This window comes from Scyliorhinus torazame, chromosome 6 (assembly GCF_047496885.1).
Source record: "Scyliorhinus torazame isolate Kashiwa2021f chromosome 6, sScyTor2.1, whole genome shotgun sequence".
Classification (NCBI taxonomy): Eukaryota; Metazoa; Chordata; class Chondrichthyes; order Carcharhiniformes; family Scyliorhinidae; genus Scyliorhinus; species Scyliorhinus torazame.
Genome location: NC_092712.1, coordinates 2,700,861 through 2,711,013, shown reverse-complemented (window position 1 = coordinate 2,711,013; position 10,153 = coordinate 2,700,861).

The following is a 10,153-nucleotide window of genomic DNA, read 5'->3' as shown; positions in this document are numbered from 1 at the left end:
CTCTCTCAGTGAGCCGTGTGCATGTCTGTGTATCTCTCTCAGTGAGCTGTGTGTGTCTGTGTATGTGTGTCTCTCTCAGTGAGCTGTGTGTCTCTCTCTGTGAGCTGTGTGTCTCTCTCTGTGAGCTGTGTGTCTCTCTCAGTGAGCCGTGTCTGTGTATCTCTCTCAGTGAGCTGTGTGTCTCTCTGTGACCTGTGTGTCTCTCTCTGTGAGCTGTGTCTGTGTCTCTCAGTGAGCTGTGTCTCTCTCTCTGTGACCTGTGTGTCTCTCTCTGTGAGCTGTGTCTGTGTCTCTCAGTGAGCTGTGTGTCTCTCTCTGTGAGCTGTGTGTCTCTCTCAGTGAGCCGTGTGTATGCCTGTGTATCTCTCTCAGTGAGCTGTGTGTGTCTCTCAGTGAGCTGTGTGTGTCTGTGTGTCTCTCTCAGTGAGCTGTGTGTGTCTGTGTGTCTCTCTCAGTGAGCTGTGTGTGTGTCTCTCAATGAGCTGTGTGTCTGTGTGTCTCTCCCTGTGAGCTGTGTGTCTGTGTATCTCTCTGTGAGCTGTGTCTCTCTCTCAGTGAGCTATGTGTCTGTGTGTCTCTCTCAGTGAGCTGTGCCTGTGTGTCTCTCTCAGTGAGCTGTGTCTCTCTCTCAGTGAGCTGTGTGTCTCTCTCAGTGAGCTGTGTGCGTCTGTGTATCTTTCTCAGTGAGCTGTGTCACTCTCTCAGTGAGCTGTGTGTCTGTGTGTCTCTCTCAGTGAGCTGTGTGTGTCTGTGTGTCTCTCTCAGTGAGCTGTGTCTGTGTGTCTCTCTCAGTGAGCTGTGTGTGTCTGCGTGTCTCTCTCAGTGAGCCGTGTGTGTGTCTGTGTATGTGTGTCTCTCTGTGAGCTGTGTGTCTCTCCCAGTGAGCTGTGTGTCTCTCCCAGTGAGCTGTGTATGTCTCTCTCAGTGAGCTGTGTGTGTCTCTCTCAGTGAGCTGTGTGTCTCTCTCTCAGTGAGCTGTGTGTGTCTCTCTCAGTGAGCTGTGTCTGTGTGTCTCTCTCAGTGAGCTGTGTCTGTGTGTCTCTCAGTGAGCTGTGTCTCTCTCTGTGAGCTGTGTCTGTGTCTCTCTCAGTGAGCTGTGTGTCTCTCTCTGTGAGCTGTGACTGTGTCTCTCAGTGAGCTGTGACTGTGTCTCTCAGTGAGCTGTGTGTGTCTGTGTCTGTGAGCTGTGTGTGTCTCTCTCAGTGAGCTGTGTGTGTCTCTCAGTGAGCTGTGTGTCTCTCTCTGTGAGCCGTGTGTATGTCTGTGTATCTCTCTCAGTGAGCTGTGTATCTCTCTCTGTGAGCCGTGTGTATGTCTGTGTATCTCTCTCAGTGAGCTGTGTATCTCTCTCTGTGAGCCGTGTGTATGTCTGTGTCTCTCTCTCAGTGAGCTGTGTGTGTCTCTCAGTGAGCTGTGTGTCTCTGTGTCTGTGTGTGTGTCTCTCTCTCTCTGTGTCTGTGTGTGTGTCTCTCTGTGTGTGGGTGTGTCTCTCTCTGTGTCTCTGTGTGTGTGTGTCTGTGTGTGTCTCTGTGTGTGTGTCTGTGTCTCTGTGTCTGTGTGTGTCTCTCTCTCTGTGTCTCTGTGTGTGTCTCTGTGTGTGTCTGTGTCTCTGTGTCTGTGTGTGTCTCTCTCTCTGTGTCTCTGTGTGTGTCTGTGTGTCTCTCTCTCTGTGTCTCTGTGTGTGTCTGTGTGTCTCTCTCTCTGTGTCTCTGTGTGTGTCTGTGTGTCTCTCTCTCTGTGTCTCTGTGTGTGTCTGTGTGTCTCTCTCTCTGTGTCTCTGTGTGTGTCTCTGTGTGTGTCTGTGTCTCTGTGTCTGTGTGTGTGTCTGTGTCTCTGTGTCTGTGTGTGTCTCTCTCTCTGTGTCTCTGTGTGTGTGTGTGTCTCTGTGTCTCTGTGTCTGTGTGTGTGTCTGTGTCTGTGTGTGTCTCTCTCTCTGTGTCTCTGTGTGTGTGTGTGTCTCTGTGTCTCTGTGTCTGTGTGTGTCTCTCTCCCTGTCTCTCTGTCTCTCTGAGCCCCGCTCTCTCTGTCTCTGCCTGTCTCCCGGGCCGGGTCCGCTCCCCCCGGTCAGTCCCCCTCTCGGCGGGTGTGTCTCAGCCCCCTGTCTCTGTCTCTCTGAGCCTGTGTGTGAGGGTCTCTGTCAGGGTCTGTGTGCCTCTCTCTCCGGTGCCGCTGGTTCCCGGTTCCCAGGGCAACGGACAGGCCGCAATCTCGCGCCTGCGCACTCGCGGCACCGAAACCTCCCTCCCCACCCACGTGACCATTCACCCTGTGCTGTCCCCTGTCCATTCGGCCCATTCACCCTGTGCTGTCCCCTGTCCATTCGGCCCATTCACCCTGTGCTGTCCCCTGTCCATTCGGCCCATTCACCCTGTACTGTCCCCTGTCCATTCGGCCCATTCACCCTGTGCTGTCCCCTGTCCATTCGGCCCATTCACCCTGTGCTGTCCCCTGTCCATTCGGCCCATTCACCCTGTGCTGTCCCCTGTCCATTCGGCCCATTCACCCTGTGCTGTCCCCTGTCCATTCGGCCCATTCACCCTGTGCTGTCCCCTGTCCATTCGGTCCATTCACCCTGTGCTGTCCCCTATCCATTCGGCCCATTCACCCTGTGCTGTCCCCTGTCCATTCGGCCCATTCACCCTGTGCTGTCCCCTGTCCATTCGGCCCATTCACCCTGTGCTGTCCCCTGTCCATTCGGCCCATTCACCCTGTACTGTCCCCTGTCCATTCGGCCCATTCACCCTGTGCTGTCCCCTGTCCATTCGGCCCATTCACCCTGTGCTGTCCCCTGTCCATTCGGCCCATTCACCCTGTGCTGTCCCCCTGTCCATTCGGCCCATTCACCCTGTGCTGTCCCTCTGTCCATTCGGCCCATTCACCCTGTGCTGTCCCCCTGTCCATTCGGCCCATTCACCCTGTGCTGTCCCTCTGTCCATTCGGCCCATTCACCCTGTGCTGTCCCCTGTCCATTCGGCCCATTCACCCTGTGCTGTCCCCTGTCCATTCGGCCCATTCACCCTGTGCTGTCCCCTGTCCATTCGGCCCATTCACCCTGTGCTGTCCCCTGTCCATTCGGCCCATTCACCCTGTGCTGTCCCCTGTCCATTCGGCCCACTCACCCTGTCGTGTCCCCTGGCCATTCGGCCCATTCACCCTATGCTGTCCCCTGTCCATTCGGCCCATTCACCCTGTGCTGTCCCTCTGTCCATTCGGCCAACTCACCCTGTGGTGTCCCCTTTCCATTCGGCCCATTCACCCTGTGCTGTCCCCCTGTCCATTCGGCCCATTCACGCTGTGCTGTCCCCCTGTCCATTCGCCCCATTCACGCTGTGCTGTCCCCCTGTCCATTCGGCCCATTCACCCTGTGCTGTCCCCCTGTCCATTCGGCCCATTCACCCTGTGCTGTCCCCTGTCCATTCGGCCCATTCACGCTGTGCTGTCCCCCTGTCCATTCGGCCCATTCACCCTGTGCTGTCCGACTGTCCATTCGGCCCATTCACGCTGTGCTGTCCCCCTGTCCATTCGGCCCATTCACCCTGTGCTGTCCCCCTGTCCATTTGGCCCATTCACCCTGTGCTGTCCCCTGTCCATTCGGCCCATTCACGCTGTGCTGTCCCTCTGTCCATTCGGCCCATTCACCCTGTGCTGTCCCCTGTCCATTCGGCCCATTCACCCTGTGCTGTCCATTCGGCCCATTCACCCTGTGCTGTCCATTCGGCCCATTCGGCCCATTCACCCTGTGCTGTCCCTCTGTCCATTCGGCCCATTCACACTGTGCTGTCCATTCGGCCCATTCACCCTGTGCTGTCCCTCTGTCCATTCGGCCAACTCACCCTGTGGTGTCCCCTGTCCATTCGGCCCATTCACCCTGTGCTGTCCCTCTGTCCATTCGGCCCATTCACCCTGTGATGTCCTTCTGTCCATTCGGCCCATTCACCCTGTGCTGTCCATTCGGCCCATTAACCCTGTGGTGTCTCCTGTCCATTCGGCCCATTCACGCTGTGCTGTCCCGCTGTCCATTCGGCCCATTCACCCTGTGCTGTCCATTCGGCCAATTCACCCTGTGCTGTCCCTCTGTCCATTCGGCCCATTCACGCTGTGCTGTCCCCTGTACATTCGGCCCATTCACGCTGTGCTGTCCCCTGTCCATTCGGCCCATTCACCCTGTGCTGTCCCCCTGTCCATTCGACCCATTCACCCTGTGCTGTCCATTCGGCCCATTCACCCTGTGCTGTCCATTCGGCCCATTCACCCGGTGCTGTCCCCTGTCCATTCGGCCCATTCACCCTGTGCTGTCCCTCTGTCCATTCGGCCATTCACCCTGTGCTGTCCCCTGTCCATTCTGCCCATTCACCCTGTGCTGCCCCCTGTCCATTCGGCCCATTCACCCTGTGCTGCCCTTCTTTCCATTCGGCCCATTCACCCCGTGCTGACCCTCTGTCCATTCGGCCCACTCACGCTGTGCTGTCCCCCTGTCCATTCGGCCCATTCACCCTGTGCTGTCCCCCTGTCCATTTGGCCCATTCACCCTGTGCTGTCCCCTGTCCATTCGGCCCATTCACGCTGTGCTGTCCCTCTGTCCATTCGGCCCATTCACTCTGTGCTGTCCCCTGTCCATTCGGCCCATTCACCCTGTGCTGTCCATTCGGCCCATTCACCCTGTGCTGTCCATTCGGCCCATTCACCCTGTGCTGTCCATTCGGCCCATTCACCCTGTGCTGTCCATTCGGCCCATTCACCCTGTGCTGTCCATTCGGCCCATTCGGCCCATTCACCCTGTGATGTCCCTCTGTCCATTTGGCCCATTCACCCTGTGCTGTCCCTCTGTCCATTCGGCCAACTCACCCTGTTGTGTCCCCTGTCCATTCGGCCTTTTCACCCTGTGCTGTCCCTCTGTCCATTCGGCCCATTCACCCTGTGCTGTCCTTCTGTCCATTCGGCCAATTCACCCTGTGCTGTCCATTCGGCCCATTCACCCTGTGGTGTCTCCTGTCCATTTGGCCCATTCACGCTGTGCTGTCCCCTGTCCATTCGGCCCATTCATGCTGTGCTGTCCCCTGTCCATTCGGCCCATTCACGCTGTGCTGTCCCCTGTCCATTCGGCCCATTCACGCTGTGCTGTCCCCCTGTCCATTCGGCCCATTCACCCTGTGCTGTGCCCTGTCCATTCGACCCATTCACCCTGTGCTGTTCCCCTGTCCATTCGGCCCATTCACCCTGTGCTGTCCCCTGTCCATTCGGCCCATTCACCCTGTGCTGTCCCTCTGTCCATTTGGCACATTCACCCTGTGCTGTCCCTCTGTCCATTCGGCCCATTCACACTGTGCTGTCCCTCTGTCAATTCGGCCCATTCACACTGTGCTGTCCATTCGGCCCATTCACCCCGTGCTGTCCCTCTGTCCATTCGGCCAACTCACCCTGTGGTGTCCTCTGTCCATTTGGCCCATTCACCCTGTGCTGTCCGTCTGTCCATTCGACCCACTCACCCTGTGCTGTCCCCTGTCCATTCGGCCCATTCACCCTGTGGTGTCTCCTGTCCATTCGGCCCATTCACGCTGTGCTGTCCCCTGTCCATTCGGCCCATTCACGCTGTGCTGTCCCCTGTCCATTCGGCACATTCACGCTGTGCTGTCCCCTGTCCATTCGGCCCATTCCGCTGTGCTGTCCCCCTGTCCACTCGGCCCATTCACCCTGTGCTGTCCCCTGTCCATTCGGCCCATTCACCCTGTGCTGTCCCCCTGTCCATTCGGCCCATTCACCCTGTGCTGTCCCCTGTCCATTCGGCCCATTCACCCTGTACTGTCCCCTGTCCATTCGGCCCATTCACCCTGTGCTGTCCCCTGTCCATTCGGCCCATTCACCCTGTGCTGTCCCCTGTCCATTCGGCCCATTCACCCTGTGCTGTCCCCTGTCCATTCGGCCCATTCACCCTGTGCTGTCCCCTGTCCATTCGGCCCATTCACCCTGTGCTGTCCCCTGTCCATTCGGTCCATTCACCCTGTGCTGTCCCCTATCCATTCGGCCCATTCACCCTGTGCTGTCCCCTGTCCATTCGGCCCATTCACCCTGTGCTGTCCCCTGTCCATTCGGCCCATTCACCCTGTGCTGTCCCCTGTCCATTCGGCCCATTCACCCTGTACTGTCCCCTGTCCATTCGGCCCATTCACCCTGTGCTGTCCCCTGTCCATTCGGCCCATTCACCCTGTGCTGTCCCCTGTCCATTCGGCCCATTCACCCTGTGCTGTCCCCCTGTCCATTCGGCCCATTCACCCTGTGCTGTCCCTCTGTCCATTCGGCCCATTCACCCTGTGCTGTCCCCCTGTCCATTCGGCCCATTCACCCTGTGCTGTCCCTCTGTCCATTCGGCCCATTCACCCTGTGCTGTCCCCTGTCCATTCGGCCCATTCACCCTGTGCTGTCCCCTGTCCATTCGGCCCATTCACCCTGTGCTGTCCCCTGTCCATTCGGCCCATTCACCCTGTGCTGTCCCCTGTCCATTCGGCCCATTCACCCTGTGCTGTCCCCTGTCCATTCGGCCCACTCACCCTGTCGTGTCCCCTGGCCATTCGGCCCATTCACCCTATGCTGTCCCCTGTCCATTCGGCCCATTCACCCTGTGCTGTCCCTCTGTCCATTCGGCCAACTCACCCTGTGGTGTCCCCTTTCCATTCGGCCCATTCACCCTGTGCTGTCCCCCTGTCCATTCGGCCCATTCACGCTGTGCTGTCCCCCTGTCCATTCGCCCCATTCACGCTGTGCTGTCCCCCTGTCCATTCGGCCCATTCACCCTGTGCTGTCCCCCTGTCCATTCGGCCCATTCACCCTGTGCTGTCCCCTGTCCATTCGGCCCATTCACGCTGTGCTGTCCCCCTGTCCATTCGGCCCATTCACCCTGTGCTGTCCGACTGTCCATTCGGCCCATTCACGCTGTGCTGTCCCCCTGTCCATTCGGCCCATTCACCCTGTGCTGTCCCCCTGTCCATTTGGCCCATTCACCCTGTGCTGTCCCCTGTCCATTCGGCCCATTCACGCTGTGCTGTCCCTCTGTCCATTCGGCCCATTCACCCTGTGCTGTCCCCTGTCCATTCGGCCCATTCACCCTGTGCTGTCCATTCGGCCCATTCACCCTGTGCTGTCCATTCGGCCCATTCGGCCCATTCACCCTGTGCTGTCCCTCTGTCCATTCGGCCCATTCACACTGTGCTGTCCATTCGGCCCATTCACCCTGTGCTGTCCCTCTGTCCATTCGGCCAACTCACCCTGTGGTGTCCCCTGTCCATTCGGCCCATTCACCCTGTGCTGTCCCTCTGTCCATTCGGCCCATTCACCCTGTGATGTCCTTCTGTCCATTCGGCCCATTCACCCTGTGCTGTCCATTCGGCCCATTAACCCTGTGGTGTCTCCTGTCCATTCGGCCCATTCACGCTGTGCTGTCCCGCTGTCCATTCGGCCCATTCACCCTGTGCTGTCCATTCGGCCAATTCACCCTGTGCTGTCCCTCTGTCCATTCGGCCCATTCACGCTGTGCTGTCCCCTGTACATTCGGCCCATTCACGCTGTGCTGTCCCCTGTCCATTCGGCCCATTCACCCTGTGCTGTCCCCCTGTCCATTCGACCCATTCACCCTGTGCTGTCCATTCGGCCCATTCACCCTGTGCTGTCCATTCGGCCCATTCACCCGGTGCTGTCCCCTGTCCATTCGGCCCATTCACCCTGTGCTGTCCCTCTGTCCATTCGGCCATTCACCCTGTGCTGTCCCCTGTCCATTCTGCCCATTCACCCTGTGCTGCCCCCTGTCCATTCGGCCCATTCACCCTGTGCTGCCCTTCTTTCCATTCGGCCCATTCACCCCGTGCTGACCCTCTGTCCATTCGGCCCACTCACGCTGTGCTGTCCCCCTGTCCATTCGGCCCATTCACCCTGTGCTGTCCCCCTGTCCATTTGGCCCATTCACCCTGTGCTGTCCCCTGTCCATTCGGCCCATTCACGCTGTGCTGTCCCTCTGTCCATTCGGCCCATTCACTCTGTGCTGTCCCCTGTCCATTCGGCCCATTCACCCTGTGCTGTCCATTCGGCCCATTCACCCTGTGCTGTCCATTCGGCCCATTCACCCTGTGCTGTCCATTCGGCCCATTCACCCTGTGCTGTCCATTCGGCCCATTCACCCTGTGCTGTCCATTCGGCCCATTCGGCCCATTCACCCTGTGATGTCCCTCTGTCCATTTGGCCCATTCACCCTGTGCTGTCCCTCTGTCCATTCGGCCAACTCACCCTGTTGTGTCCCCTGTCCATTCGGCCTTTTCACCCTGTGCTGTCCCTCTGTCCATTCGGCCCATTCACCCTGTGCTGTCCTTCTGTCCATTCGGCCAATTCACCCTGTGCTGTCCATTCGGCCCATTCACCCTGTGGTGTCTCCTGTCCATTTGGCCCATTCACGCTGTGCTGTCCCCTGTCCATTCGGCCCATTCATGCTGTGCTGTCCCCTGTCCATTCGGCCCATTCACGCTGTGCTGTCCCCTGTCCATTCGGCCCATTCACGCTGTGCTGTCCCCCTGTCCATTCGGCCCATTCACCCTGTGCTGTGCCCTGTCCATTCGACCCATTCACCCTGTGCTGTTCCCCTGTCCATTCGGCCCATTCACCCTGTGCTGTCCCCTGTCCATTCGGCCCATTCACCCTGTGCTGTCCCTCTGTCCATTTGGCACATTCACCCTGTGCTGTCCCTCTGTCCATTCGGCCCATTCACACTGTGCTGTCCCTCTGTCAATTCGGCCCATTCACACTGTGCTGTCCATTCGGCCCATTCACCCCGTGCTGTCCCTCTGTCCATTCGGCCAACTCACCCTGTGGTGTCCTCTGTCCATTTGGCCCATTCACCCTGTGCTGTCCGTCTGTCCATTCGACCCACTCACCCTGTGCTGTCCCCTGTCCATTCGGCCCATTCACCCTGTGGTGTCTCCTGTCCATTCGGCCCATTCACGCTGTGCTGTCCCCTGTCCATTCGGCCCATTCACGCTGTGCTGTCCCCTGTCCATTCGGCACATTCACGCTGTGCTGTCCCCTGTCCATTCGGCCCATTCCGCTGTGCTGTCCCCCTGTCCACTCGGCCCATTCACCCTGTGCTGTCCCCTGTCCATTCGGCCCATTCACCCTGTGCTGTTCCCCTGTCCATTCGGCCCATTCACCCTGTGCTGTCCCCTGTCCATTCGGCCCATTCACCCTGTGCTGTCCCGCTGTCCATTTGGCCCATTCACCCTGTGCTGTCCCTCTGTCCATTCGGCCCATTCAACCTGTGCTGTCCATTCGGCCCATTCACCCTGTGCTGTCCCTCTGTCCATTCGGCCCACTCACCCTGTGGTGTCCCCTGTCCATTCGACCCATTCACCCTGTGCTGTCCGTCTGTCCATTCGACCCATTCACCATGTGCTGTCCCTCTGTCCATTCGGCACATTCACCCTGTGCTGTCCATTCGGCCCATTCACCCTGTGGTGTCTCCTGTCCATTCGAACGATTCACCCTGTGCTGTCCCTCTGTCCATTTGGCCCATTCACCCTGTGCTGTCCCTCTGTCCATTCGGCCCATTCACACTGTGCTGTCCATTCGGCCCATTCACCCTGTGCTGTCCCTCTGTCCATTTGGCCCACTCAACCTGTGGTGTCCATTCGGCCCATTCACCCTGTGCTGTCCCTCTGTCCATTCGGCCCATTCACGCTGTGCTGTCCATCTGTCCATTCGGCCCAGTCACCCTGTGCTGTCCCCTGTCCATTCGGCCCATTCACCCTGTGCTGTCCCCTGTCCATTCGGCCCATTCACCCTGTGCTGTCCCACTGTCCATTCGGCCCATTCACCCTGTGCTGCCAATTCGGCCCATTCACCTGTGGTGTCTCCTGTCCATTCGGCCCATTCACGCTGTGCTGTCCCCTGTCCATTCGGCCCATTCACCCTGTGCTGTCCCTCTGTCCATTTGGCCCATTCACCCTGTGCTGTCCCTCTGTCCATTCGGCCCATTCACACTGTGTTGTCCATTCGGCCCATTCACCCTGTGCTGTCCCTCTGTCCATTCGGCCCACTCACCCTGTGGTGTCCATTCGGCCCATTCACCCTGTGCTGTCCCTCTGTCCATTCGGCCCATTCACGCTGTGCTGTCCCTCTG